The 27,919-nt window shown below is 42.2% G+C and overlaps 1 long non-coding RNA gene across 2 annotated transcripts in view; it reads left to right on the forward strand.

The window, feature by feature from the left end:
- LOC143835604 (uncharacterized) overlaps positions 1-24,239 on the forward strand; it is a 142,569-nt gene extending 118,330 nt beyond the window's left edge. The window contains exons 4-7 of one of the 2 annotated variants that reach the window (XR_013230240.1): positions 2,459-2,633; positions 16,372-16,431; positions 22,071-22,292; positions 24,134-24,239. This is a non-coding gene — a long non-coding RNA (uncharacterized LOC143835604). Of the gene's footprint in view, positions 1-2,458; positions 2,634-16,371; positions 16,432-19,739; positions 19,871-22,070; positions 22,293-24,133 lie in introns of those variants that run through there. The other variant, XR_013230241.1, reaches the window with a different exon arrangement.
- Positions 24,240-27,919: the final 3,680 nt, after the last annotated feature.

Raw genomic sequence — 27,919 nt, forward strand, 5'->3', positions numbered from 1 at the left:
GCACTGGCAAACTACCCTGTATTGAGTCTGCCATGAAAACGCTGGAGGGCGTCACCCCAAGGGTCAGACATGACTCGGTGCTTGCACAGGGGATACCTTTACCTTTATGTGGTACAGAGAACCACTACCATCATCCAAAGTTATAAAGTATTTATTAACGATACTACCCCCTTTCCCAGTGTATGATCACCTGGACTGAGCAAGGTATTGAATTACACTAAGCAGTTGCTCTGTTGCTTTGGCAAAAACAGATGATCAGGCTTCCACTAATTATACCAAATCTGAATATCTAGGAGCTTTATATTACTTGCTAATCACTGAGATCAACACTGTATACCCTTTATGTGTCTGAAAAAGAATTTCAGTGCAGTCCTAGGGCTAGTGTGGTGTAGTGGTTAAAAGCAACAGCTTCTAATATGGTGAGCCAGGTTTGATTCCCCAGTCTTCCACATGCAGCCGGCTGGATGACCTTGAGCTGATCACAGTCCTGATAATACTAGTCTCAGAAAGCAATAATGTCTCTCTCAGCCTACCTCACAAGCTGTCTGTTGTAGGGAGATGAAGGGAAGGTGATTGTAAGCAGCTTTGAGCCTCCTTCTGGTAGAGAAAAGCAGGATATAAAAAACAGTTCTTCTACATAGAGTTACACCCTTCTAAGCTCATTAAGTTCAATAGGCTGAGAAGAGTGTACTTCTGTTTTGCGCTGCATTTCATGAAACCTGGCAAAAGCAGTCTCAGGTATTGGGCAGAGCAATCCTCTGTTGTGCCTATGCTGTGGCAGCTTGCTGCCATGCAACAGTGATACTGTCCCCTCCCAAAAGGGGAAGTTAACAGTTGCCATTAGAGGGGAAAGGGTGCTTCTGCAGTGGTGTCTGTGAAATTTCTGCTGTGCCATTCCATCCCAATGTAGTTGCAATGCTGACCTATCATGGGAAGATGCTTCTTGGCTCACCACTATGGGTTCGGTTCAACCACATAAACCATAAGATTGAAAGGGTACAGAGGAGAGCGACGAAGATGATCTGGGGCCAAGGGACCAAGCCCTATGAAGATAGGTTGAGGGACTTGGGAATGTTCAGCCTGGAGAAAAGGAGGTTGAGAGGGGACATGATAGCCCTCTTTAAGTATTTGAAAGGTTGTCACTTGGAGGAGGGCAGGATGCTGTTTCCGTTGGCTGCAGAGGAGAGGACACGCAGTAATGGGTTTAAACTTCAAGTACAACGATATAGGCTAGATATCAGGAAAAAAAATTTCACAGTCAGAGTAGTTCAGCAGTGGAATAGGCTGCCTAAGGAGGTGGTGAGTTCCCCCTCACTGGCAGTCTTCAAGCAAAGGTTGGATACACACTTTTCTTGGATGCTTTAGGATGCTTAGGGCTAATCCTGCGTTGAGCAGGGGGTTGGACTAGATGGCCTGTATGGCCCCTTCCAACTCTATGATTCTATGATAAGCATTACCATATAGGAGGGGGCTGCAACCAACAGGTACTGAGCAGCTGACAAAGGAGTATTTAGTGGAAACATGGGTGGTGGCTCCCCTTCACTATTGTCAACACTATCCTGTCTTTTCACAAGGCCCAGCCAACTGCAGGTGGAATGATCCCCCCCCCTGCCCATGCCACCTATGCTAAAGGCTCACCACATCCACTTGCTACCAGTGCTGTGTTGGGATGGCATAGCAGTGACCATCTCTGTCCTGCATCTTTAAGAAAGAGTTCTACAAGACTTCTTGACAGCTCTGCACTGATCCGATTCAGCTGATATCCATCAGGGCAAATGGCCATCTTAATAGTCATTTTGGGCACATCAATAGGCTATCTGATTACTGAAGTTGAACCTCTCAGGCTATAAGTGCCCAGTGTTTTAGGTCCCAGGCCCCTCAATTTTATGGAGGGGAGGCACCCTGTTGGTCTGACAGCTGAACCCATAAACCCTTCTTGGTAAAAATTCATATTTTAGCTAGTTTTAGACTTTGAAGGCCTGTCAGCTCTAAGGGCAGGTCCTCCCTAGTTAGAGTTTACTGTTTTACCCTACAGCAGATTTTCTCAGCCAGGGTTTCTTGAGAGCCCTGAGAGGGTTTCCTAAATGGGTGGGAGTTAATTAATTTTAATATATTTTTCCATTTGCTAAACATTTATCGGGTGATATGACTATATATGGTCATGTAAATCCCCCCCCACCAATGATTGGTCTGGAGGGAGTGTGAAGAGGACGGGCTCTTGGTGGGTGTGTACACAGCTATGCTTTCCAACATATTCTGTACAAGTGAACCACTTTTGGGGTTTCTCAAAGTCAGAAGAATGTTTCAAGCATTTTTTAAGTTGAGAAACTTGAGAAAGGCTGCTCTAGAGTCACGGCTATTTATGTTTGCCACCCTATGCTTCATAATGTGACTTAAAACATCTTTTACTTAAAATATCTTCTATACTTGACTTGGCCTTGGTGTGAATTCATTCCAGGTCTCCTCATCCCATTCTACAGCCTGAATGTACCAGCATTCTGTGACCACAAGGGCATCTTCATGGACCTTGTGGCCACGTTTCCAGGCAGCATCCATAAAATCCAGGTCTTCACAGCATCCAGCCTCAACCACCTGTTGGCCACCTGACTGGAGGATAAAAGGATGGCTCCTGGGTAAGTATGGTGGGAAGGGCTGCACCATGCACTTCTATCAGCACAACTGCACTGCATCTGCATGCTGGCAAAGTGATGGTGTGAACCCTTGTGACGGTGTAAATATGGGCATTTACTTAGCTTCTGGTGCCAATTGCAACCCCCACCCTTAAGGTTGCTCTGTAAATAGTGTATATTTCAGCCTCAAATCAAATTCTTGGTTCGGCCTTGGAGTTCTTCGTACAGCAATTGATTTAATTACTTTGAAGTTGAAGAATTGGATCTTCTTCCAGATGCTTTCAACTGTTTAAACATCTGTTCTGAAAATAGTAAACTTTAGAATCTGACCTTTCTTATAATCAGCTGCATGCATAAGGGTCACATAAGGGTCAAATCAAAGTCCATTCCAGCTGGGCTCAGGTGGATAACTTTTGCATTCTCAGAGGCCTCTCTGTCTTACAGATATTGATATGAAGATCAGAAATTTATTTTATCGCATAGTTTGCTCCTGTCAGAGATGGTTAAGTTTGCCTAAAGCTAAACTCTACCTCAGCAGGAAAATATTCTGAGGAATTCTTCCATATTGCTGGGCTACTGCACACAAAATCTAGTCTGAGATATAGTATTAAATAGAAGGACAGCTTTCAGAACTTTTTACTTAACAAAGAATCTTTGGACAACCTTCATTGCTTTATTAAGATCAATAACTACAGGAGTCTGATAATAGTTGGCATCTGGGCTTTGCTCTACTGCATGTCAAGTTCATCTTTGCATACAAAGTGAAAGAATGCATTTCATGCTGAATGATGGTTATATCATCATGGTTAACCACATGGCCTGTGCAGAAAGGCATCATAGTGGCATAGAAACATAGTTTGTCAATCAGGGATGAAAAGAATTAGCTAAATAACCAAGCAATGTTGCTTGCCACAGGATTGTCAAAATCAGCCAGGGGTTGAGATCTTTAATGTAAGCGCCTAGATTCCCCAGTGTTTCATATTAATCTGAAACTATCTGGTTTGTAATAGTGTCATCAAAGAAACAAGCCAACAGTTTTTCACTTGATTTACCTGGTGAATCAAAAATCAATTGCAAAGTGCAGAAGCCCAGGGTCCTTGTGGCAATGCAAACTTAACAGGATTGACATCAAACCAGAGAATCACAGCAAAAGAAATCCAAGCCAGGTGGTGGGCTTTGGCAAGTATTGTGTAACACTGGAAAAATGCAAATGCAACACAAAGAAACTCCAGTATAGGGAGAGGGGGAACCACTTGAAACTGAATAATACACTTGAAACTGACACAAGTCCCCTGGCACACCAATAGAACCCCCTGGAAGACTTCAAAACAAAGGAAAAACAAGGGGGGAGAACAGATCCCAGAAAATACTAGGTCCCAATCTTTCCAGTTAATCTGGAATATTTATTACCCAATATTCTCAGATATTGTTGGGATGCTAAATATTTGTCAGGTGTATTTTCATCTCTGGTAAGTCTGAATGCACACCCCTATCAAGAAGTAACTTTTTTGTTAGGCAGTTGCAGCAAATAGCCATAATAAATCAATGATAAAAATGAATATGCAAGAGTGTACTCATAGCCTATGATAGCATAGAATGTCTACAAATGATCCATCCGGAGATTATTTGCTGTGTCCTTTACTGAAAGGTAGCATCTTGATAAAATAAAGAAGTACAAATGAAGTCCAGAGGCTTAAAAGAGCAGGATTTGGTCCCATTCTTCCCAGATATTTCCCCCATTATTTGTTGGAAAATGAAGAAAACAAACAGAAAGAAATGTGATTTACTTGAAATGTGAGATTGGAGAGTTTTATGGACACCATGGACTGCCAAGGAGACAAATAAGTACCTTCTAAATCAAATCAAGACTGAATTCTCACTAGAAGCTAAAATAACTGAACTGAGGCTGTCATGCTTTGCTCACATTATGAGAAGCCAAGCCTCACTAGAAAAGACAATAATGCTAGGAAAAGTAAAAGACACCAAAGATTAGAAGACTCAACAAGAGACAGATTCACTTTGTAAAGCAAGCCACAGTATTGAGTTTGCAAGATCTGAACAAAATTGTTAAAAATAGGATGTTTTAATAGTCATTAATTTATTGGTTCACCATGTTATAAGTGACTTGACAGCCTGTCACACTGATATGTTTTTCTCTTCAAAATCCCTGATTATATGTGATTTTTAAGCCTACACATGAAAGACACATTCCACAAAGCAATCACATTTGAGGTTCATGTGGGTTTTTATACAAAGCTACTGCAGCAATACAAATGTAGACTAAAAATATTCACTGGAAAATGGGTGGAAACAGAAATAGGAAGGATGTTTTCCTTATTGCGCTTGGTGTTGTCCTCTTTCCTTTTCTCAGAAAGCATACAGTCCTGATTAATGAAAAAAAATCTGGCTCCCTTTCAGTGTCTGGCTTCAGAACATTTGCTATTTGATATCTGAGATATGTACAACATGTTCACAGTGAATTCTCCAACTGAAAACAGCAGAGTTCAAACCAAGTCAATTAATTCACAGAGTGAATGGATTTGAGCCCAGAATCTCATGCCTTGTGGAGGCCTCTTTGATACTCCTGCCAAAAGATATCTGTTTATAAATGCAGTAAATGTAACTGTTTGATACTTATAGCTCATACAGTCTTATGTGATTCCCTCCCCCCCTTGTTATGGCTGATCTCCGATAATTGAGTTACATTTTGCAGACATTTCAAGCATTTTTCCTCCTCCTCTGTAGTCTGCTTCCCCCACACACATACACACACTCCATAACTCAGTCAATACCTTCCTTGGTTTCACATTTCCTCCCCCTGTTTCCCCAGCCCCGTTGCCTTGGATATGCTGCTGAAGCCAGGCATAATAAAGCCGTATCCAGTATCCATATTCCCAGCCAGCTCCTTCTTGAACCTGTTTTTGTTGGGTTGGAATCTAAGACAGCGTGGCTTATCGGAGAGAGCAGAACCATTGAGGCACATGACCTTGATGAAAACTCCTAAAATAAATTTCTAAAACACCCACAAATTCTTTCCTGTACACGGAACACATTTATTCAGTGGCAGAACTGACTTCCACAGAAAGTCAGCAATCACTTTGGGAAGACATATCAGATGGTGTACACCTTAACCTTAATTGTTAAACCTTTTATTTCCATATCCTTCTAATCTGAGCCAGGGGATACTCTCCCTGAATGTACCTTTAGACACAACCAAGGAAAGTAGGTGCCCACCCTCAATCCTCACAGGGCAGGGAGGACAGAGAAAATTGGCACTGCAGGTTTTGCTACGGTGCAAATTAAGGTCCCAAGGAACACACCCCACAGATGGGTGATCATGTGAGGAAAAACAGTAACTAAGCTGTTGTCCCACATCTCGTAAAGAAGAGTGGGTTTAGGACAGTCTCTCAGAACACTGTTTTAAGATAGCCTCTTGGAATTCTTATTCCATCACAGCCTGAATGTTGGAAGAAATCTTAAGTAGAGATTTGTGCTCCCTTTGCTCTCCATTTATGAAGGCTCATCTTACACAAGGTTTTTAAAAAGCTGTCTGCAAAGTTGCAGAAGCAAGATATTTTTGCTGTGAAAGTTGCTGTGCTAGCTCAGGTCTTGTAGTTCTGTGGCAATGCAAGGCCTCTTTCTTTCTGTTGACTGAATGGAGATATGAACTGAAGTTGCATGGTGTTCTGCAATTATTTTTGTATAGAGATTAAAAAAAAATCCAGAGCAGCCTAAGGCAGGCCACATCTGAGCAGAAGAAGGGTGCATGGATAAAAGCTGATTAACCCTTTCCCAGCTCCAAACTGCCCTCTTAAAGCTGCTCTTCCTCTGAATCTTAACTCTCTCTTTCTTGCCATGTGAACAATGTTGAGTTGAAATATATCCTAAATTAAAAATTGCATGTTAGTATTTCCCTCCCCAAAAGCCCAAGAGCTATTAGGGGGAAGGGGTTGGTAAACAATATCATATAAGGGGTAACTTTTTCAATAGCAAATATTAAAAAAAAAAAAGAATTAGCATAGGACACCTTCATGCTAACACAATTCATGCTACACAATGTAGTTTTCAGATTCTTCTATAGCAGTGGTCCCCAACCCGCGAGCTGCGGCCCGGTACCGGGCCGTGAAGGCCTCGGCACTGGGCCGCGGCTCCTTCTTCCCTCCCCCCCGAAGCGAGAAGCTCGCTAGGCCGCGAGCAAATCGGCAGCCAAAGCAGCCAATTAGCTCGCGGCCCGGCAAGCTTCTCGCTTCGGGAGGGGAGGGAAGAGAAGCTTGCAGAGCCACAAGCTAATCGGTCGCTTTAGCGGCCAATTTGCTCGCGGCCGGGAGGGGCCGGGAGGGGGAGCCGCGGCCACCGGCATGGCGGCAGCGCGAACGCGCATGTGCAGGCTCCCTGGCCACCCTCTCCACCCACTACGCCACAGCGGTCCGCTGCAAGCGATAGCTTGCGGACCGCTGTTCTATAGCATGCAGTTTCTTCTCTAACAGTTACTCCCATCCCCAAATAATCCATCAGTCACAAACTTCCCTATCCAGTCTCTAATAAACTGGATGCAAAGCTTACAATTCTTCAGAAATAGGCGAAATCTACTTGTCAGTGAATCCATGCCCTTCAAGAATAAGAAATGTTTCATAATATTTTGTGAGCTATTGGGGGCCATGTAACATTTCCCATTATTTTAGAATTCAGGAGCAGATGAGAGGATCTTTCCTGTATGGACCCCATCTAAAACATTTGCTCAAGAAGTAGTTAACTTTGCTGCAGCTGTCATAATGAACACTGGCTTGCTGTGACTGGAGAGAAGACTTTCTACACCAGAAAAGATGTGATAAAACAGAGTGGACTTTGTCCCAATTCCTTAATTATGGTTAAGCCATGAGGAGCATTACTTCTCCAAGATCCTTTTAGGTCAACCGTCATTCTTTCAACTGCTTAATGAAATCCAAGTCTGAGAGATGGAATGCAGTTCAAATAATGCTCTATATAGATTGTATCCTGGTAGCTGCCTAAGTCCCAGGAACTGAGAGCCACATTAAAGGAAGCTTTGAGGAAGTAAAGGTTTAATTTCATTATCGTAAGCATGATTCAGTGCAGCTTTTTAACTGCATTGCTTCCTGTTTATCTTACTTGCGGCCTCGATCTAAATTGCAGTTTGCTATTTAGAGACAATTACTTATTTTTATTTTTTTCTCACAGTTAAGTGGAGCATTTTAGCACAGCTGAATTGCTGGGAGCCTTAGTGGAACAAATCTATTAGCAGTATGGCTTGAAACAATACACAAAAGAGCCCTGTGTGTGGTCTGCTCAACAAGCTTTTCACTTCCTTATGTTAAACAATAAATCTCTGAGTCAGCTAGAACTCGAAGCCTTGCATCTAAGGAGCACTGCATTTTATCTTTTATTCATTGGCAGGAGCAGAGCTATAGGAGGTATTCAAATCACACTTTTATTTAAACAAACACAGCTGGATCACATCCTCTTAATATAGCAATTCTCTAATGAAAAATAACAACATGGTCGTTATCTCTTTTCCTTTGTGCAGCTCTCAATTTGCTAAAATTAGGCAGGCTTCAATCCCATATAAAAGCTGGCATGTTGTCATGATCAGAGCTCATAGCAACTAACTGCAGAATTATAATGGGAATGCAATTACAGTGAGGTATATGAAATGCATATCCTTTTGTTGCTATAAGCTTCATGGGGTTCTACAGTTACTCTGAAATAACATAATTTTCTTTAAAAGTTCTTTGTCACACAGATCATGTTTTTTTTTTATTAATGTTGAGCTTATTGGTTACATGCAGTGTGGGTTTACCAATGAACAGGACATTATTTGGAGCTGGAATTCCAGGGTAGAATCTGCAATGGAATTTTTATCCCCGTTGACCCCGAATTAAAGAAAGTCATCTACACGTTATTCAATATCCATTTTGATATGTAGTGCTTTAAATTTTCCCTCTGCAACATCTATGATTGATCCACAGTGACACTACCTTTTCCTTACCAGGTTGGTGTAATGGTTAGGAGTGCTGACTTCTAATCTGGTGAGCCAGGTTTGATTCCTTGACTCCTCCACATGCAGCCAGCTGGATGACCTTGGGCTTGCCACAGCACTGACAAAGCTGTTCTGACTGAGCAGTAATATCAGAGCTCTCTCACCCTCACAGGGTGTCTGTTATGTGATTATTTATTATGTGATTCATTCCCTGCTACTCCTGAAGCCAGCTCGTGGCGGGTTACAATGGTCCATCATAAAAAAAACAGATAAAACCTCATTAATAACAGGATATCCAAGAATAACAAAAAAGCACAGATAGCGAAACCTAACCCTACCCTCCTACCAATATATAATCATGTGGGCTAGGAGGGGGCCATTGATGTTACATGGCCCAATGCTAGAAAACAATAGCACTAGCACTTGAAAGTGTACCCAGAGGGCACCCAAAAGTGGGGAACGATGATCTTCCTCACTGTCCTGGCCTCAACCTTAGACCCGGAGGAAGAACTGCATCTTGTAGGCCCTGCAGAACGCAGAAAGCTCCCACAGGTCCCGCAGCTCACCTGGGAGCTCATTCCACCAGGTCGTGGCCAGGACCAAAAATGCCCTGGCCATGGTCCAGGCCAGGCGTGCTTCTCTAGGGCTGGGAATCACCAACAAGTCAGTACCTACAGAGTGCAAGGCCTTGCGGGGGGGGGGCATAAGGCGACAAGCAGTCCCTCAGATATGTGGGGACCAGACTGTGAAGGGATTAAAGGTTAAAACCAAAACCTTGAACCTGATCCAGTCAGTAACTGGCAATCAATGCAGCTGCCTCAGCACAGGCTGGATATGGGTTCTCCAAGATGTTCTTGTGAGGACCCTAGCAGCTGCATTCTGCACCAGCTGCAATTTCCACATCAAGGACAAAGGCAGGCCTGTGTAGAGCAAGTTACAGTTGTGGGGGTTACGGTTCTGGGGGGAGGAAAGGAAGGTGAATGTAAGTCACTTTTAGACTCCATCGGGTAGAGAAAAGTGGCATATAAGAACCAACACTTCTTCTGCAATATTCAAGAGCAGATATAGCTTACTATAGTTGAGGAATCTACTCTGAGAGCCCCAGTATTACAATTTCTGCATTTTGCTGGATAAACTTTCTCCATGGCTTCTCCAACTCTGACATAGCGAAGCAGTCTGTTGCTGATTGGTCAAGGTGTCAGTTCAAAGACTGCCTGGTTCCTGGTTGCCATCCCCTTGCAAGACTTATTTTTGCCTTCATTTTGGGATTTGTTTTAAAGTGACTGCACTCCAAAAGCCCACACTTCTCTCAGCAGAGATTTGCCTCTTGGATTTACTTTCCTCTTCTCTGTGAGGCTGCTCCCTCCTCTCCCCCTCCACCCTGCTACTGCGGGAAAAGAAAGGTAAATGAAACCCTAGGGTTTCTTGATGACCCTGGGAAGGTTTCCTAAATGGATGGGAGTTAATTAATTTTAATATATTTTTAAAATGTTCTAGACATTTATAGAGGAATATCTGTTCCACTTAATATTTCTGGTAAGGCCTTGGAGGAGGAGTGTGTCTCATGGCTTGTGCCACTCAGCGCTTAACACCCACTCATGGCGGTTGTCCCACTCCTGAATGCTTCCTCCTCCAACTGACTTGCCTGTCTGTCCAGTAGTCAGCCAATCACCTTCCATCCCCCACCCATGACCAACCCTTCCTCCTTCCACTTCCCTCCAATGCTTGGAGGCTGCAAATTTCTGTCGTGTGAGAGCTGCCCTTGCCAGTGAGTTCCCTGCCTGCAGCCTTTCAAAATCCTGGGGGGAGGGAGAGGCTGTCCACAGAGTTCTTCCACCCCACCCCCCACAATCTAGCACACATTGTATTCCTGAATGCAATGGGCTTGGCCCCTAGTTACTATATATGGTCACGTAGACCTGTTTTTACCCTCCCAAAATGGCCAGTAATGGGCCTGGAGGGGGTGGGAAGGGGAGGGGTCGCAGGTGGGCATGTACACAGCTATACTTCCCAACCATATTCAGCATGATTGTGCTACTTCTGAGGTTTCTCAAAGCCTGAAATAAGTTTCAGGGGGTTCTCAGTGGTAAAAAAGTTGAGAAAGCAGAGCTTTCCACACAGAGGCAGAGGTGTGTGTGGCTTTGCCATTGGTGCTAGAGTTGCTGGTACAGTTCCACAGCAATAGGATTTCCACATGCCAGATTTCCCCATATTTTCCAGCCCCTTATCTCTCAGTAGGTCAACTCCCTGTTCCACCAAGTCCCCCCCTCAATCAGAATGTTATTGTTAAACAATATCTGACTCAGGTTTTCTGAATCAAGCCACTTTCATTGTAAGGGGAAAGTAGAATTTCCAGCCTCCAGGTGAGGTCTGGGGATCTTCTGGAAATTACAACTGATCTACAGACTACAGTTTCCCTGAAGAAAATGGTTGCTTTGAATGGTGGACTGTATGACATTATACCCTGCTGAAATTCCTCCTCAGCTCCATCACCAAATAATCAGAAACCTTTCAAACTAGAGTTGGAAACTGTAGGAGAAAGACATACTTTAAAAAATGAAAGCTGGGCATCCAGAAAATCTGGCACACTCTGCTATAACAGTATTCAACATCCACTTTTTTGTCTATAAGTCTCCTAATGATGGTGAGGGAAATGGCTGCTGCCATATGGACAGGTCAAGGAAAAAATGAACTTTCCTGTCTACATGACAGCCATCCTGGCTTTGCTGCAGTCTTTCCCAATCCTTCAGAGCAAAGCACATTTAGAAAAGATCAGAGAAATACCTAATCTGGGTGGAATACAAATGCACTGATACTGTAGGGACGAACCATTTCTTCACAGCATTAAACCTAGGGCATATAATCTGCATTGAAAAGATCTCCCAGTTTAGTTGTAACAAATATAAGATTGTAGATTATAGCAATACACTAATCACTTCTCAAAGTGTTGAGAAATCAACTGGCAGTATTGCAAGTTTTAGTTTCCTTTGAATTAAGGAAAGCATTTGAGGTCTATTGTGTAGAAGTAAAACTGAATGGAAGCCAATGAAATCCTAAAAGGAGCCCGGGTTCCATCCAAGATCCCTAATCCAACGGCCAGTTTTTCTCTCCTCTCCCTCTTATGGAATGAATGTCTGACCTCTCTCTGAACAAGTGGAGAAAGTGGGGAGAGTTACAGAATAGAATGCCATCTTTTTATTGCAATAATGGGGTATTTATGGGGTTTTATGTGATTTTACTGTGATTTTATATTTTATTGTGAACCGCCATGAGACCTTTTGGTGAACGACGGTATATAAATTCAACTATAAATAAATAAATAAATAAATAAATAAATAACAGCTATTTGCCTAGATTCAAATGAGTAGCCGTGTTGGTCTGAAGTAGCACAATAAAATCAGAAATTTGCCTAGTGTGCTTTCATCCTGCTCTTCTTCCAAGGGTGGCGTATGTGGTTCTCCTTTTCCCAAATTACTCTGTGTGTGTGAAATATAAATTACTCTGCTAATTGGAATTTTTTGTTTACAAAGTCATCACTGTTCTCAGGTTTTGCTTATTTTTGCCATAAAGTTCAGCTGACTCATGGCAACTCCACAGGCTTTCAAGGCAAGAGACATTCAGAAGTGGTTTGTTACTGTTTGTCTCTGCACATTAATCCTAGGCCTCCTTGGTGGGCTAAGGTAGATTGACCTGGTATACCTGAAACATTGTTGTTAAATTGTATTGTAGTTTAAGAAGAATTGGAGAGTACTTTTGAATCTACTGGTGGTTGCTCTGTTAGATATTAGAAATTATATATTTTCCTGAAGAAATGTTAAGTGAATAAATAAAATGCAAGATTTGTTTACGTTAATTAAGATGACTGTGTTGCATATCAAAAATAATCAGAAATAAGATTGAAATAAAGTTTGGTCTCCTATCTTTTGATATATGGAAATTAGTGATACTAAATCATGAAGGTATTTGAATGTACAATTATTAAATGTGTTATGTACAGATTTTTAACTATGAATGTCTCTTGCCTTGAAACTCTACAGGGTTGCTAAAAGTCAGCTCTGACTTGATGGCACTTTCTACCACCAAACAGATTTGTACTTCTGTAGTACTGTAAATGTATCTCTTTATGTGTCAGTTTGGGAAAATACAACAGGAAGTGCCCTCGGCCAGTGTAAATGCTGTTATGAGAGCAGAATTCTTTGGATCCAACCCTATGTAAGTGCAGAATTTGAATGAGAGCAGTTGTATGATCAACGTATAAAAGTGAGTAATTAAAGCACTGTTGCTCCCCGCCCCCATCTGACCTGGATTTTCTTGTAGTAGCTATTTTTAACCTTTATGTTTGTATTATTAGAAGTTAGAGGGAGCCACTAGCAGCTACAGAAAAAGGCATGGGAGCTTAACAAGCCGGCTAGAGACGAGAGACACATTGTGGGCTATACGAGGGCTTTAAAAAAGGGCTTTAAAAACATTGTTGGCTTTAAAAAACAGGGATGGCATCATGCACCAGTTATTTGGTCAAGGCAACTCTTCTAGTGACTATCCACAAAAACAAGTAAAGTAACCTTGGCATTGACCTTCAGGAATGAGGCCCAGTCAAACTCGTTTCCACATAATGACACGTAACAAGTCTGGGCATGATGACAAATTGTAGATTTTGCCTATTGATGTGCATCTTCTCTGTAGAGAACATTCGTGTCTGTTAGTGTAGCCCAGTGGTAAGATATCTGTCTAACTGCATCATGCTTCTCACTAATGATTACAGACAAGGGACAGAGATTCATCTAAAGGTAGGCACCCAACATTTATCAAGTTTAAAGCAAACCAAAATATTTGGGTTCAGTAGTTATTTACAAGTGGGGACCAGCAAGAAATTAATGGGAGCAGCTATCCCATTCCCTTATTTTTGGTTCCTCCTCTCTCCCTTACTTTTCTCACACTTTCTCTCTCCTGGCATCCCTTTTCTTCTCTCTTTTTCCTCCATGCCTGTTACTTCCTCTCCTCCATGACTCCCTCTTTTTCTGCTTCCTTCCCTCCTCACTTTTACTTTCAGCCCCATGCCATCACTCTCTCTGACTGTTTCTGCCTCCTCACCTCATCATTCTGTATCTCACTCTTTCTGCCCCACCTATCACTCTGTCTCTTTCTACACCCAACCCCATCACTCCTTCTGCTCCATCACTCTACCAATCTCCCACCTGCTCCCTCAGACACATAGCAGCAGTCGTGACAACAGTGCTCCCAGCTTTATCAGTGCTGTGGAAAGCCCAGGGTCACCCAGCTGGTTTCATGTGGAGAAGGAGCGGGGAATCAAACCCGGCTTGCCATATTAGAAGTCTGCACTCCTAACCACTACATCAAGCTGGCTCAGCATAGACTCCACCCTCCAAAGCAGCCATTTTCTCCAGGAAAACTGAATTCTGTCATCCAGGGAGCTGTTGTAATTCTGGGTAATCTTCAGTCCTCACTGGTAGGTTAGCAAAAGTATGGAGGAAATGGCTGCTTTGGAGGACAGAGTTTGTGGCAATATATTTGTTTGAAGTCCCTCTACTCCTCAAACTCCACCCTCTCTAGGCTCCATTCCTCACATATCCAGGAATTTCCCAACCTGGAACTGGCAATTCGATCTCCTTCCCATTCGACAATCAAGCTACCCTTATCTGCCTTTCTGTCTTCAGTTTTCTGTGCCCTTCCCCACCTCTGCAGCCTCTGTCTAGGAAAACAACATTCTTTCTTTGTGGGGAACAAAGCAAGCAGATTATGCTATTCTCTCCTTTTTATCTGCCCAAGAACCCTGTGAGATAGGATAGGTTGAAAGTATGTGACTACTTGCTAGTCTTAAAGGTGCCACTGGACTCTGATTTTGTTTTGTTGTACTTTCGCCCAGTCAGCTTCCACAGCAAGACCAAGATTTGAATCTGGTTCTCCAACACTCTACTCTGAAGCTCTCACCACTACATTACACTGGCTTACATAGGGAACTGCTGTTGAATAAATCAACCAAGTCTAATTGAGTCATGAAAGTTGGGTGATATCAATTCACCAAGCAAGTGCTGCCAGGCCTAGAGCTGCCACCCTTAATGTAGGGCCTAGAAATCTCCAAGAATTATGACTGAATTCCAGACAACAATAGATCTGTCTCCCTGGAGAAAATGGATGCGTTGGAAAGTAGATTCTGTGGAGGCCTCTCCTTCCCTCAAACTCTGCACTCCTCAGAGTTCACCACAAAATCTCTAGGAATATGCCAGTCTAGAGCTGGCAACTTTAGCCATTGCCTGACCCCAAAGAGTTCTCCTTTAAAAGGCAGAATAAACCTGGGTGTAGTCTGCACGGGGTTTTTATTCCAATCCCAGGTCGATTCAGTCCCTGCCATCTTCCCTGAATATGATTTCCATTTTGATTTTGTCCGATTTACATTTTCCCTCTGCAACAAGCATGATTGATCTGGAGTGACCCTACCTTTATCCTGCAATATCCTGGAGTAGACAATAACCCTCAATATTTGAAGAAGCAGATTGAGAAGGATGTGGAGCTCTGCCTGCTTCGAATTTGTTGTGGTAGAGAAGCCCTGATTGGCCAGGGTGTCAGTTCCTGGTTTCCTTAAAGCGGAGTCCTAACTTGCCTTAAAGGGAAAGCCCTAGCTTTTCTCAGCAGAAGCTCCAGAAGCCTAAACTTCTCTCAGTAGAGATTTGCCTCTTAGTTTTTTTCCCCTCCTCTGGTGTCTCCAATCCTCCCCCCCTCCCTGCCGTTCAAGAAAAGAAAGAAAGAAGTGCCTGCTGCGCTTGGTTACCCCCTCCCCTTCTGAGCTTCCCTAACTATGTGCAGAATGCATTTCTGTTTCAATTGGAGGGGGGGGGGAGAGGAAGACCCAAGTTCAAATCGATCTGGATTCAGCAGGATCCACAACAGAATAAACAAAGTAAGTGCCGACTCTGCCCTGGAAAGGGCCCTTCCCTTTCCTCTACCGTTTAATCTCAGCAACTGAAATCGGGAATACTGTGTTTCCCTAGCAACAGTTATTGGCACTCCTTTTACCATTAAAAAATAAAATAAAACCCTCCTCAGTGTATTGTTTAGATTTCATATTTTTATGCAAACATGGGGCCTTTTCAGGTATGTAGAAAGATCTATCGTGTCCATTCATGGCTCCAGTCACCAGATTTCAGTATCCAAATATTTGGCTGACTTGAAGCATACAAACCTTACTTAAAAAATAGTTTCATCTTCACAATGACTTTGTGAGGTAGTATGATTAAGGCTGCTCAAACACTCATCAGTTTGGCTTGTATCCTCTTTTTGGGTTGTGTATAGAGATATGATTTTTTTTTTACAATTAATCCAATAGTTTGTCTATCTATTCATGGATGTTCAGCAGGTTGTTTCAAGGTATTTCTTAATTGCTCAATTTCTCTGCTCAGCAGGCAGTTGCTTAAATAGACAATTAGATCATTTGAAAAAGATACAGTCATAGAGAAATGCTGTGTTTCAATAAAATCTTGCACTTTGGTGTTCAAATGGTTCTTAGTGATGCTGTTGAATTTGAATTAGCAATATGTTTACACATGGTCAGTTTGGGAAAAACCTGATGCAAACTGGATCAGGGGGCATCTACAATGTTCAGAAGGAACTGAACAGACCAAGTTATTGACTCACAGATGACTGACACCTTTGAACGTATTAAGTTCAACAGTCAAATATATTGGCAGTGAAATTCACAACATTTCTAACTGTGATTCATATTTCCCACAGGAAAAATACATTGGAGGGCTAGCGATTAACCCCATGGAATGGAACAAGACCACCACTGAGGTAGGACTTGAATTTCAGTATCCTAGCCTATGACCAACTGTTTAGTATCTTTAAAGAAATTAGAATATTACTGCTACATTTTGCATTTGAAAAGAAAAAATGGTCAGTTGATGAAAACTGCTATTTAGAAACACTGAGGACACAGCCTGAAATTTGGAGCAGAAGGGCAGGCTTGTATCATGCTATATACATAGAACTATGAATGGAAAATAAAATAAATGTATCCGGTGCATCTGTGTTAAAATCAGGGTTTCTTATATCTATTATATTTATGAAAATAAAAATGCATTATGGGAACTCATTTTTCATGGTATCTACTAGGTTCCTAAACAGTTTTGTGGGTGGTAATCTATGCAGGGGTAGTCAACCTGTGGTCCTCCAGATGTCCATGGACTACAATTCCCATGAGCCTCATGGGAATTGTAGTCCATGAACATCTGGAGGACCACAGGTTGACTACCCCTGATCTATAGCATCTGTGGTTGCCAAGTGGCAAATTAGGATTCCTGGTAAGAAATGTCATGGGCATTTCACTGGTTTGCTACAAGAAGAAGAAGAAGAAGAAGAAGAGGAGGAAGAAGAGGAAGAAGAGGAAGAGGAGGAAGAGGAGGAAGAGGAAGAAGAGGAAGAGGAAGAGGAAGAGGAAGAGGAAGAAGAGGAAGAAGAAGAAGAAGAAGAATGCTTCTCCCTACCTGAATATGCTGCTTCTCCCTACCTGAAGGAGGCTCAAAGCGGCTTACAGTCGCCTTCCCATTCCTCTCCCCACAACAGACACCCTGTGGGGTGAGTGAGACTGAGAGAGCCCTGATATTACTGCTCGGTCAGTACAATTTTATCAGTGCCGTGGGGAGCCCAAAGTCACCCAGCTGGTTGCAAGTGGGGGAGCTCAGAATCGAACCCGGCATGCCAGATTAGAAGTCCGCACTCCTAACCACTACACCAAACTGGCTCTCTTTTGGATAATGTGGATAATGGAAATGGCTCATTTCTGGATAGACCTAAGATAAAGACTAGGTACCTGCTGATAAGATTTTAAAATAACAGCTAGTCACAGCAGGTCATACTATGAATCTACTTGCAACTTCAAATATGTCATGTAATGCAATTGGTTCACTGAGAATCTGTTCAGCCAATCAGAGGTGGGCAGTAGGCTTTAAAAAAATCAGCTGCACCCTTTCTCCTCCAGCATTTTTCTCTGGCTGACTACCAACCATCCCTCATACAGCATGAGATTAGTTCATTGATTTTGTACAGCAGAGCAGGAATTTGGGTGTGTGTCTTGCCAGATAGATACAGGACAATTTTTTTTGTTTGCTCCATGCTATGTGGACAGGGCATTTCTCCTTAAATAGGCCTGATTAAAACTGGTTAGACTACTACAAGTTGGCAGGACTAGGGAGGCTTGCTCAGGATAGTTAGGATTAATCAACAAGTATAAAATATCTGATACAATAGGAAGGGAATTCATAATAGGGTATCACATGCAGGGCATTTCTGTGCTCTATGAAGGCACCCCCTCTGTGCTGAGTGGCATCTTTTGAATGTGGTAGGAGCCTTGTGGCACATCAGGAGAGAGGTCTGCCACTTCTCTGCATATGTGGTTAAGCAGATGGTGATAAGTAAGGCTGATGGAAGCACTGCTTAAATTTGGAGCCAGGCTGGATCTCCTGGAAAGGCAGATGCCTAGCGAAATCTGCTCTCAAAATTGTCAGCTTATTGAAACAAGCAGTCATGTACTGTAATTAACTTAATTTAAATACATAAAATTAGTAGAAGTCAACGTTTTGTTGTTTCATATAATCAGATAGAGTTTGTTTGTGTGTGTGTGTGTGTGTGTGTGTATGGCAAACAGGCAAAATATTTGCATCAAATTTACTCTGCAGGACTCCCAGGTTTTGACAACCATGATTATTCATGAAAAAGTCAAGAACTTCTATGGAAGGCCAAACATCATTGACACTTGTTAAACTCACTGGCAGGCTAAGGTTGTCTTGGCTGATCTGCTTACTAATGTCAGAAAAAGAGGGGGGAAACTGGCAACACTTCTAATGCAGTAAATACTCAGTGGATCTTTGCCTGTAGGTTTAGGTCATGCTTGACCAACTTGAAAACAGCTGGAAGAGTTTTGATGCTATTTTACTATGAGAGTCTGAGAAAATGGATATACACAGAGTTACTGCATATATTCACTGTTTTTGATATTGAAATGCCTTATTGCTAAGGCTTAGTTTTCCATAACTTTTGTAGCATTCATTTTAATAATAGAGTGAGAAGAGTTAAAAAAGATCATCTTGCTGCAGCTATGGAAGGTGCATTATGATAACCAATAGCACTGTACTTTCTTAAAATAATCAGAGAGGTAAGAATCTATCTTGAACCTCTGAATTCACCAGTAATCCACATTGGCTCCACTTCATTGTCTTTATAAAAAAAGTTTCTTTCCTGGTTCTTCTGTTCACTTTCTTTTATTTTGTGCTATTCTAACATATGTCCACCTTTCTGCCGGAAATGTGGGACCCAACACATTTTGTCTGTAAAGCATTTTTAGAATTGTTATATCAGCAGAAATTAAATTTTCTACGTAGTGTTACGATGTTGAACCAATATTATGAGTGTTTCAATATTTATCTAAGGCCCTTTCTGCTCTCAAAGTTTTCTACAGATTTCGGCAGTGGTAAACTTGAAATTGATTACTGCTGAGAGCTCTGCATGGAATCCTTTTCTTTGTAGTATTCCCCTGGGTGTTGGGAGTAAAATCTCTGCACCACATCATAATATGTGAATTATTTGTTTCAGGGGACTGGAAATGTCATGTTGCATTTCCAGATTGGTCCAAATTGTGGTGGGTGTGCTTATGCTAACATGACTGCGGTTCCTCACACGGTTTTGATTACTCCTGAGTGGCCATTAATGACCCCCAACCAGTGCAAATCTAAAATCCATTTTATTCAGCTTGATAGAGGGCTTAACAGTAATGGCTTCTAATCGGGTGAGCCGGGTTTGATTTCCCATTCCTCCACATGCAGCCAGCTGGGTGACCTTGGACTCATTACAGTCCTGATAATGCTATTCTCACACAACAGTAGTATCAGGGCTCTCTCAACCACCACCTACCTCACTGGGTGTCTGTTGTGGGTAGAGGAAGAGAAGGCGATTGTAAGCTGCTTTGAGACTCCTTTGGTTTAGTTTAAAGCAGGTATAAAAACCAACTCTTTTTCTTCTTCTATTATTATTATTTCTCCCCCAAGTCCACAGTCCAATGTTAATGCTCTTTGTGCGATGAACTGAGCTGCTGGATGCTTTTTTAGGTATGACCATTGAAAACCCTTGAGGTGCTGGGAAGGCACAGAACCTGCTGATGCGGCCACTACTGCCCATACCGAAGGCCCTCACCCACTCTTGCCACAGGATAGATTATATACTCTGTCATACCTTCTCTGCAGTCCCACTTGCTGCCTTCTCTTCACAAAGAGGCCAGTCAGGAAGAAGTGCTGATATACCTTCATGGCATCTACCAGTACACATGAACACATACAAATAAAAAGCCTTGAAGAAAGATATGTTTTCTGGTTCAGTCTTTGAGTGTGCCTTGACCAACTGATGGCCATGACCTTGATATTCATTGCACCTTGTTTCTCAAGCCATGCTTAGGATAATTCTGTCAAATTTCAATACAATGTTTTGGAATGAAAACATTTATTTCTATAGCCTATTTTGAAATATATGGCATAACATTTAACACTAGAGACGTATCATTAGGACAGACCTCTGTGGGTAAAATGAATGTATCCAAACATTCAAATAATTAAATATTAGGATAAATTGAAGGGTTTTTTTTTAACACCATGGTGTATTAAGAGCCTTGATGACTGAAGACATCACATGGGGAAAAATGGTAGTAACAAGACAAGTTGAAATTTTACTTAATGTGGATCCAAATAATAAATACCTAAATATGTACAGGTATGAACTTACTGGTAGTCTCTGCGGGTATGAACTTACTGGTAGTCCCGACCCCTCAGGGACCTTTTCGGTCCTGGCCCCAACCTGGTGGAATGAGCTCCCAGAAGAGCTTAGGGCCCTGCCAGAGTTGTCAACTTTCCACAGGCCCTGTAAAACGGAGCTCTTCCGCCAGGCATATGGTTGAGGCCAGGGCGGGTTCCCACCATTCAATTTGGGATCCCCCCCATCTCCATTGTGTCCATCTGTTCCCAGTCTCATCAGTAGGATAGCAAGACTGTGGCCTGGCTGGTTGAGGGGATAAATTGATTTATTAGTTTTTCCACCATCTTTTAGTCTTAATAATTTTAATAATGTAATTGGGATATTTAAGGGGTTTTATTGTATTTTATTCTTTTATTGTGTAAACCACTGTGAGCCTGAATGGGAACGGCGGTATATAAATTCAAGTAATAAAATAAATAAAACTATGTAACTTACTGGTTACTTTTACTACAAGTAATCTGAGGTTTATTAAGACATGTCTCATAGACTATTGAAACAACTGTTCATCATATTCAGGACTGTAGTTTAAACTAGAACTGCCTCCCAGCACTTGGGCTCCATCTGGCTACCACCCTATTCTACTCATGCATTCCCCTTCTGTTTCAATGTTATATCCAATATCTCAAGTTTTTGAGAGCTGCCCATCTAATATGTTGTCATAATTGAATAATGTTTGCAATTTCGTTAAACACTCAGCTCATTCTGTTTTTATATGCTTTTAAAATTAATAGCCTATTCACTTTGGTTTATGATAAATGTCCATGCCAATGTCTAATCCCATCTAGGTTTTATTCCAGTGTGTTCCAAAAAGAGGAAAATATTCTTACACTATATACATTTTGAAGAGCCAGTCCCTAGAATAATATTCATGAAAATTTATACATCCATCAGTATTGTTGGTTCTTCTGTAGTTTCTTCAGTTCTTCCTCCTCATTCAGGTGACACATTGGTCCCAGGCCTCAGGACAGTATTTGAAATAAATGTAGAATAAAATCAGTGTCCAGTAGCACCTTTAAGACCAACAAAGATTTAAGAAAGGTGTGAGCTTTCGAGCACAAGCACTCTTAGTCAGACTTGCATTTGAAAGCTCATGCCCTGAATAAATCTTTGTTGGTCTTAAAGGTGCACCTGGCCTCTGATTTTATTGTGTTTCTTCAGACTAACATGGCTACTCATTAGAAATAAATGTGACTGTTTTGGTTGATAGTAATTGTAAATATGTCTATAGTAATTGTAAATATGTCACTCCACAATCTATGGAGTAAGTTCCATTGCTTTAGGTGGATCTCTGTTATTATGATTTAGAAATGTTTTTTTTTATATGAGCCATTTCCACATAGCCATCTTTAATCCGCTCCTGTGGAGCGGATTAAATAAAAGAGTAAGGGCTCCTGGGGAGGAGTTAGGGCGGGACCCGTCCGGGATAGAAACTCAGAGGGGTCCAATCAGGAGCTGCAAAGCGGCTCCTGATTGGGCCCCTCCGAGTGCCACTCGAGGTCCAAGTGGCCAATTGGGAGGTGTGCGTAGCGCGCCTCCCTATTGGCCACATGGCCCACCCTGGACTGGCTGCCCAGATGCTTCGCCGCCAGGAAAGGAGCAGGGACGACACTGGAGCATCTCCCTTCCCTGCGCAGAGCCTGCCCGCCAAAGAAGCAGGGCCGCCCCTCGCGCCTTGACCGCACCACCTAACGCGGAGACTCGCCAACGATGGCCGCGGGACCTGCGCGAGCCTCCCCCTATAGCCATCCTCCACACGCCGTGCTTCCTGCTCGCCCCGCCACAACCGCCGACACCCGCCTGCCGGGAGCCGTCAGGACGCGCCGTCAACAACAACGAGACCTCGACCCATCCCCACGGTAAGCCTGCCCGACGCCTGGACTCCACACCAAACACACTACCACCCTCAACCACCCGGGTCCCCAGTCCGGACACCCTCCCCCACTCATCCCCATGCCTCGCTGACACGCGCCACCCACCTCCCTTCAGTCCAGATGCACTCACCCCTCTACTCCATGGCCCATCTCTGCCACGTCCGCCTGCCGCCCGAGCGACCCGCACGCACGAAGCCTCTTACTGAGACTGAAACACGCATGAGTGGAGCCCCGCACGTGCGTGCTTCCTAGCCACCAAGCCCGGCCCCCTGCCCTGCCCCGCCCCGCTGACACACCTATGGTACGTGCTGCCATGAGCCCACGGAGCCCACCTACAGCCCCAAGCCCAGCCTCTGCTCCACCCGCACCCATCCCGACCCCTACAGCTGCCCCAACACCCACATTCACACAGCAAGCGCCCGCTGTATTTGAAGGACAGCGGGCTTAATTTCTAGTACATATATTGTTCTGGATAACCTTCATAGGACTGTGAAGTGATGCGTAATTTCAGTCAGTGGATAGAAAGGATCCCCTATCTAGGATTTCCATTAGTGAACCACAACTCTGTCTTCCCATTAAAGTCCTGCCTCTTTAAAAGCTTGGGATCCCAAGAAACAGCATCTTGGGGAGTCAGAGGTCTGTGAAGGAAGGAGGAAATGGAAAAATTTGCTCCCCTCTAGGCATGGAAACTAAAATTAATGACCCCATAGAATTGGTATAACATGCCCTAATGATCCTCTGAACATGCCCTAATGATCCCCTAATGATCCTCTATCCCAACACTCCTAAGCCTCTTGTAATGCAGGGTGGTAAGGCAGCTGACATGCTGTCTGAAGTTCTGACCATGAGGCTGGGAGTTCAATCCCAGCAGCCGGCTCAAGGGTGACTTAGCCTTCCATCCTTCTGAAGTCGGTAAAATGAGTACCCACCTTGCTGGGGGTAAAATGGTAATGAATGGGGACGGGAATGGCAATCCATCCTGTATTGAGTCTGCCAAGAAAACGCTAGAGGGCATCACTCCAAGGGTCAGACATGACTCTGTGTTTGCACAGGGGATACCTTTACCTTTACCTTTTACCTAAGCATCCTACTCAAATCTATTAAGTAGGTCTAATTCCCTGTCAGAGTCAGCCTTTGAAAGAATACCAAAGGACATTTATTTAACACAATACATCTACAGAATTTTCCAGCTTTACCTTGTCCCTTGTAGTTCCAACTAGTGATATATATCAGTGGTCCCCAACCCCCAGTCTGGGAACTGGTACTGGTCTGTGGATCAGTCAGTACTGGGCCACAGCTCCTCCTCGTCCTACTCCCTGGCTGCTGCCTTGGGGGCTGCCCTGCTACTCTGCCGCTGGCTCACCTTTGGTGCTCTCCAGTGGCTGCCATGGCTGGGGCTCCCCTTCAATGTGGCACTGTGCAGCTGCTGCTGGCAGTGCCCCCCCCCAGTGGGCAGTGGGAAGTCAGGGGCACCCGTGGGAAAGCAAGTGGAGCAGGGACTCAGGCGGCAGTGGCAACATCCCTCAGCAAAACACTACCCTCCACTGGGCCTCACTAAAATTTTCAAGCGTTAATTGGTTCCCAGTTATAAAAAGGTTGGGGACCACTGATATATATGACAAGTTAGGATGCTGATTAATCACTTTCCACTGTATTAGACCTCACATGGAATTGTGTTTATCTCAGCAGTCTGTATGTATTGTGGAGTCACTCTTGGCCATGCATAAAACCTAATGGATGTCAACCAAGCTCATCTTCCAAACACTGCAGAATTTGTCATTATACAAAAAAGTAGCAGATGCACTGTTTTTTTAAACCTAATGCAGGTTGCTAGCTCCCTGATACTTTTCTGCACTTTAGCTGTAAGCAAGAATCAAATTTTATTATGGCTTCTTTGTCATGGCGAAAGAAAGAAAGAAAGAAAGAAAGAAAGAAAGAAAGAAAGAAAGAAAGAAAGAAAGAAAGAAAGAAAGAAAGAAAGAAAGAAAGAAAGAAAGAAAGAAGGCTAACATAATAAAGATGACAGGTACCAATAAAGTGTTCCTTGTTTTCTAGTACTCTATCCTATCTTTTCTTCAGTACTGACAGGTAGAGGGCAAATTTGCATAATGAACTGTTTAAATATTCAGTTTTATCAAGGCTTCAAGGCACTATTTTGTCCTCAGCCTCTTCCACAGCTAGTGACCCTATTGAAATCAACATCATTTGTCAAATCAAATTAGGCTTGTTGTTAATTTCAGACAGTGATGTTCATCTTTTTGATGCTTTCAAACAACTCTTTGGTAAATCTCTGTGACATAATGCTATTTAAATATGCTAAATGAGTCACTTGTTCAATGCTACAATTGTCAGAAAAATATGAAACTTTGCTCTAAGGTAAATATTGTTGGGTCACTTGAAATATATGCAAATTTGACATTTCTTAACTGATTAGCATATCTACACATCAAAGATTTCTAGATATCACATCAGATATTTTTGATTTAGGAGAGTTAAGGTCAGTGGCACTTGGCACACTCTTTACTTTCCATCAAGAAAGATATGAAATGAAAAGCATTTTGAAGGAAATATTAGGAATTTAACTACTTTGTTTAGGAAGAGCATTTTCAGTTGTAAGGAGCTGAAGATAAAATAATGGAAAAGGAAAAGTATTTAAAATAGTTTATAGCATAAACTGTGCAACACTATTTAGCTTTACTACAGAAATTTTACTTTTTATCACCAGGGTTTTAAGTAATCTTTTATCATTGATTTTTACAGCCTGCTTCTAGCCTTCTAAACTACTTATTGTTTATGCTGATTTTATTCTCTGATTTGGCTTTTAATACTGATTTTGTTTTTCTATTGTTAAAACTGTTTTTATGGTTTTTCATGATGTGTTTTTACTTAGTAAGCCCCCTTGAGCAGTTCTCTGGAGAGCTGTCAGATAGATAGATAGATAGATAGATAGATAGATAGATAGATAGATAGATAGATAGATAGATAGATAGATAGATAGATAGATAGATAGATAGATAGACAGACAGACAGACAGACAGACAGACAGACAGACAGACATGATGGAGCAGGGGTTGAACTTTGCAATTTATTTTACTATTAAGCGCTGTAATTTACTTTTTACTTTTATTGTGTTATGAGAATGCTGTAACTTCTTAAGGTGTCCATTCAATGGTTAAACATTGTTTGTGACAATGCAAAGTCCTGTAATGTTTTGTCTCTGTATCTTGGCTCTGTAACTTAGCTTCTGGCGTGAGGAGGATGTACTTAGCCATCTCTTGAAATATTGCCAAATAGTGCCAATGTTTATGAACCAGGCTGGCCTACTCCCAAGGCCAGTGGAAGCTACTAGAATTGTTGATATTAAACCATTGGGGTTGGGCGGAAGGCTGAGGAGAACGGAACATTGCCTTTTTGGGTCTTTCCGGTGACTTTGCAAATTGGCAATGGGTGGTCCAGGTGGGATGTGCAAAGGGTAGAGATTTTAGGTTGTTAGTTTGATCCTTAAGGGCATCACCTTTACCCACCTCCAATGGAAAGTTATTTAATCTCATGTATCTCTATTGTTCGACACACTGGCTTTTTTGGGACAACCCCCCTGTGTCATTTTGTTCTACTGCAGTTGAATAAAATTATTAAAAGGTTTTCCAGTCAAGTGGTCACTCTGTTTGGGTACTACACACTAGGCAAACGATCCCAAAACGCCTAGACCAGGCCCTGGGTTATCAGATGATGGATGGATGGATTCCAATTTACTGTTTGCAACTATGATCATCCAATTGCTGCTCTACCCTGGGTGGTTTCTAGGCCAAGATAAGGTTGAGAGAGATGCTAATCTCAATTAATGATCAGAGGGAAAGCAAGATGCAACCAATCATTTGTTCATCATGCCTGAATTCAGTTCTACTTAGAGTCAGGTTTTGGTCTGAAGCAACAGAATTACGTTTGAGTCGAGTGGCACCTTTAAGGCCCCAAAACTTATACCTTGAATAAAACTTTATTGGCCTTAAAATGCCACTGGACTCAAATTTTGTCCTTCAGTTCCACTTGTGAGCTTGCTTCCTTCGAGCTTCCAACTGCCATCAATGAGTCAATCAGAGAGAGGGTAGCATGAAAACATGCATCCTTGAGTCATTCATTGATCCAGTTATAGTTGAGGATACAATTTCCAAAAAGATGCTTTATAGAGGCTAATGATATTATGTTATTTTCATTATGCCAAATTTCAGGAACCATAGTGGCAATCCTACATCCTCACTGATGACTATTCCTAAGAGTCTGTGTTGGTTCTAGAATTGTTTTTCATGCAGCACAAAAGAGTAATTAGGAGAGGACTGACTTTTGAGTAAGTTTAAGATTATAAAATACACTTCTCCCCCATACCCTACTTGGTCTCATCTTTCCTTTGGTAGACTCTCACCAGCATAAATTTAACTCCAGAAACATTGCCATCAAGAAAAGGATATTGCTACATCTGCATATTCGTTCCCCCCCTTATCAGTCCTATCACATGCAGATGCCATATGTTGAGGATAAGGCAGCACTTTTCAATAGAAATGGATGAATATAGTCTTTTCATTTTCTTTACGGCTCCCTATGCTGTCATTGTGAATGGTTTACCTCTGCTAATTTTAATTGCTGGCACCAATGGGTTGTTTCTTTTGTGCATTTCTACACAATATGTATATATACAATTTAAGCCTTTCATATGCATTTATAGTATATATATTATATATGTTTAATGTGTAATTAGGATGTATTGATGAACAATTAGCACTGAAAAATGCATACATTTAACAAGAAAAAATAGCATGAAAACAGAATAGCACAAAAAGTACACAGGTTCCATTAGCAAAAGAAGAAGCAAAATCAAAATAAGGATGTATCTGAACAGGAAATTAAAAAAAAGAGTATTATCATCATTTGGTTACATAAATGTAGAATTCTCAGGAGTTAAAAAAAATGCCATGAAAAATCCATGTTGTTTTTTGTGTACAGGTGCTTACTGTCAGCATTGCGCAGAGTGCATTGTTTTACTTTGATCCTCCAAATTTTCTGGGCAGTGATATTTCTCCCTTCCAGTCAGATACTTTCAGGGAATCATAAGGTGAGTTCTCTCAGCCAATCGCCTTTGAACACAAGTCCCAAGGAAGTCATTTCATTGGAAGAACCTATGCTGAGTTGAGAGTTCCCAGACTATTCCATGTATAGCTCCACATTTATGTGAAAAACTTCTCAGGTGTTATTTATGATCAGGGAAAAGGTTCAGGGGAATCAACAGTCCCCTCTTCAACTAATGCTGTCCATGAACAAAATTAGCTTCAAGGTTTTCTAAACTGTATGTTTGATTGTGATCAAAGTGGTAAGCCTGGAGACAAATAAACATGTAAGTTAGCCCTGGGACACTCCCACACCTCAGGCCCTTGCTCTTGCCGCCACCTCCTCCTCTAAAAACTGTTCATATAGTAATAGTATTAATTACTTATGAAAGTACCTCTACAGTGGATGCCCAGTGTAAATACAAAAGTGTTTAACAAAAATTGTCATTCACTGGCAGAGTCTGCACTTTGTTTATTCCATTGTCAATCCTGTTGAATTCAGATTGATTTGAACTC

Source organism: Paroedura picta, chromosome 4 (assembly GCF_049243985.1).
Source record: "Paroedura picta isolate Pp20150507F chromosome 4, Ppicta_v3.0, whole genome shotgun sequence".
NCBI lineage: Eukaryota > Metazoa > Chordata > Lepidosauria > Squamata > Gekkonidae > Paroedura > Paroedura picta.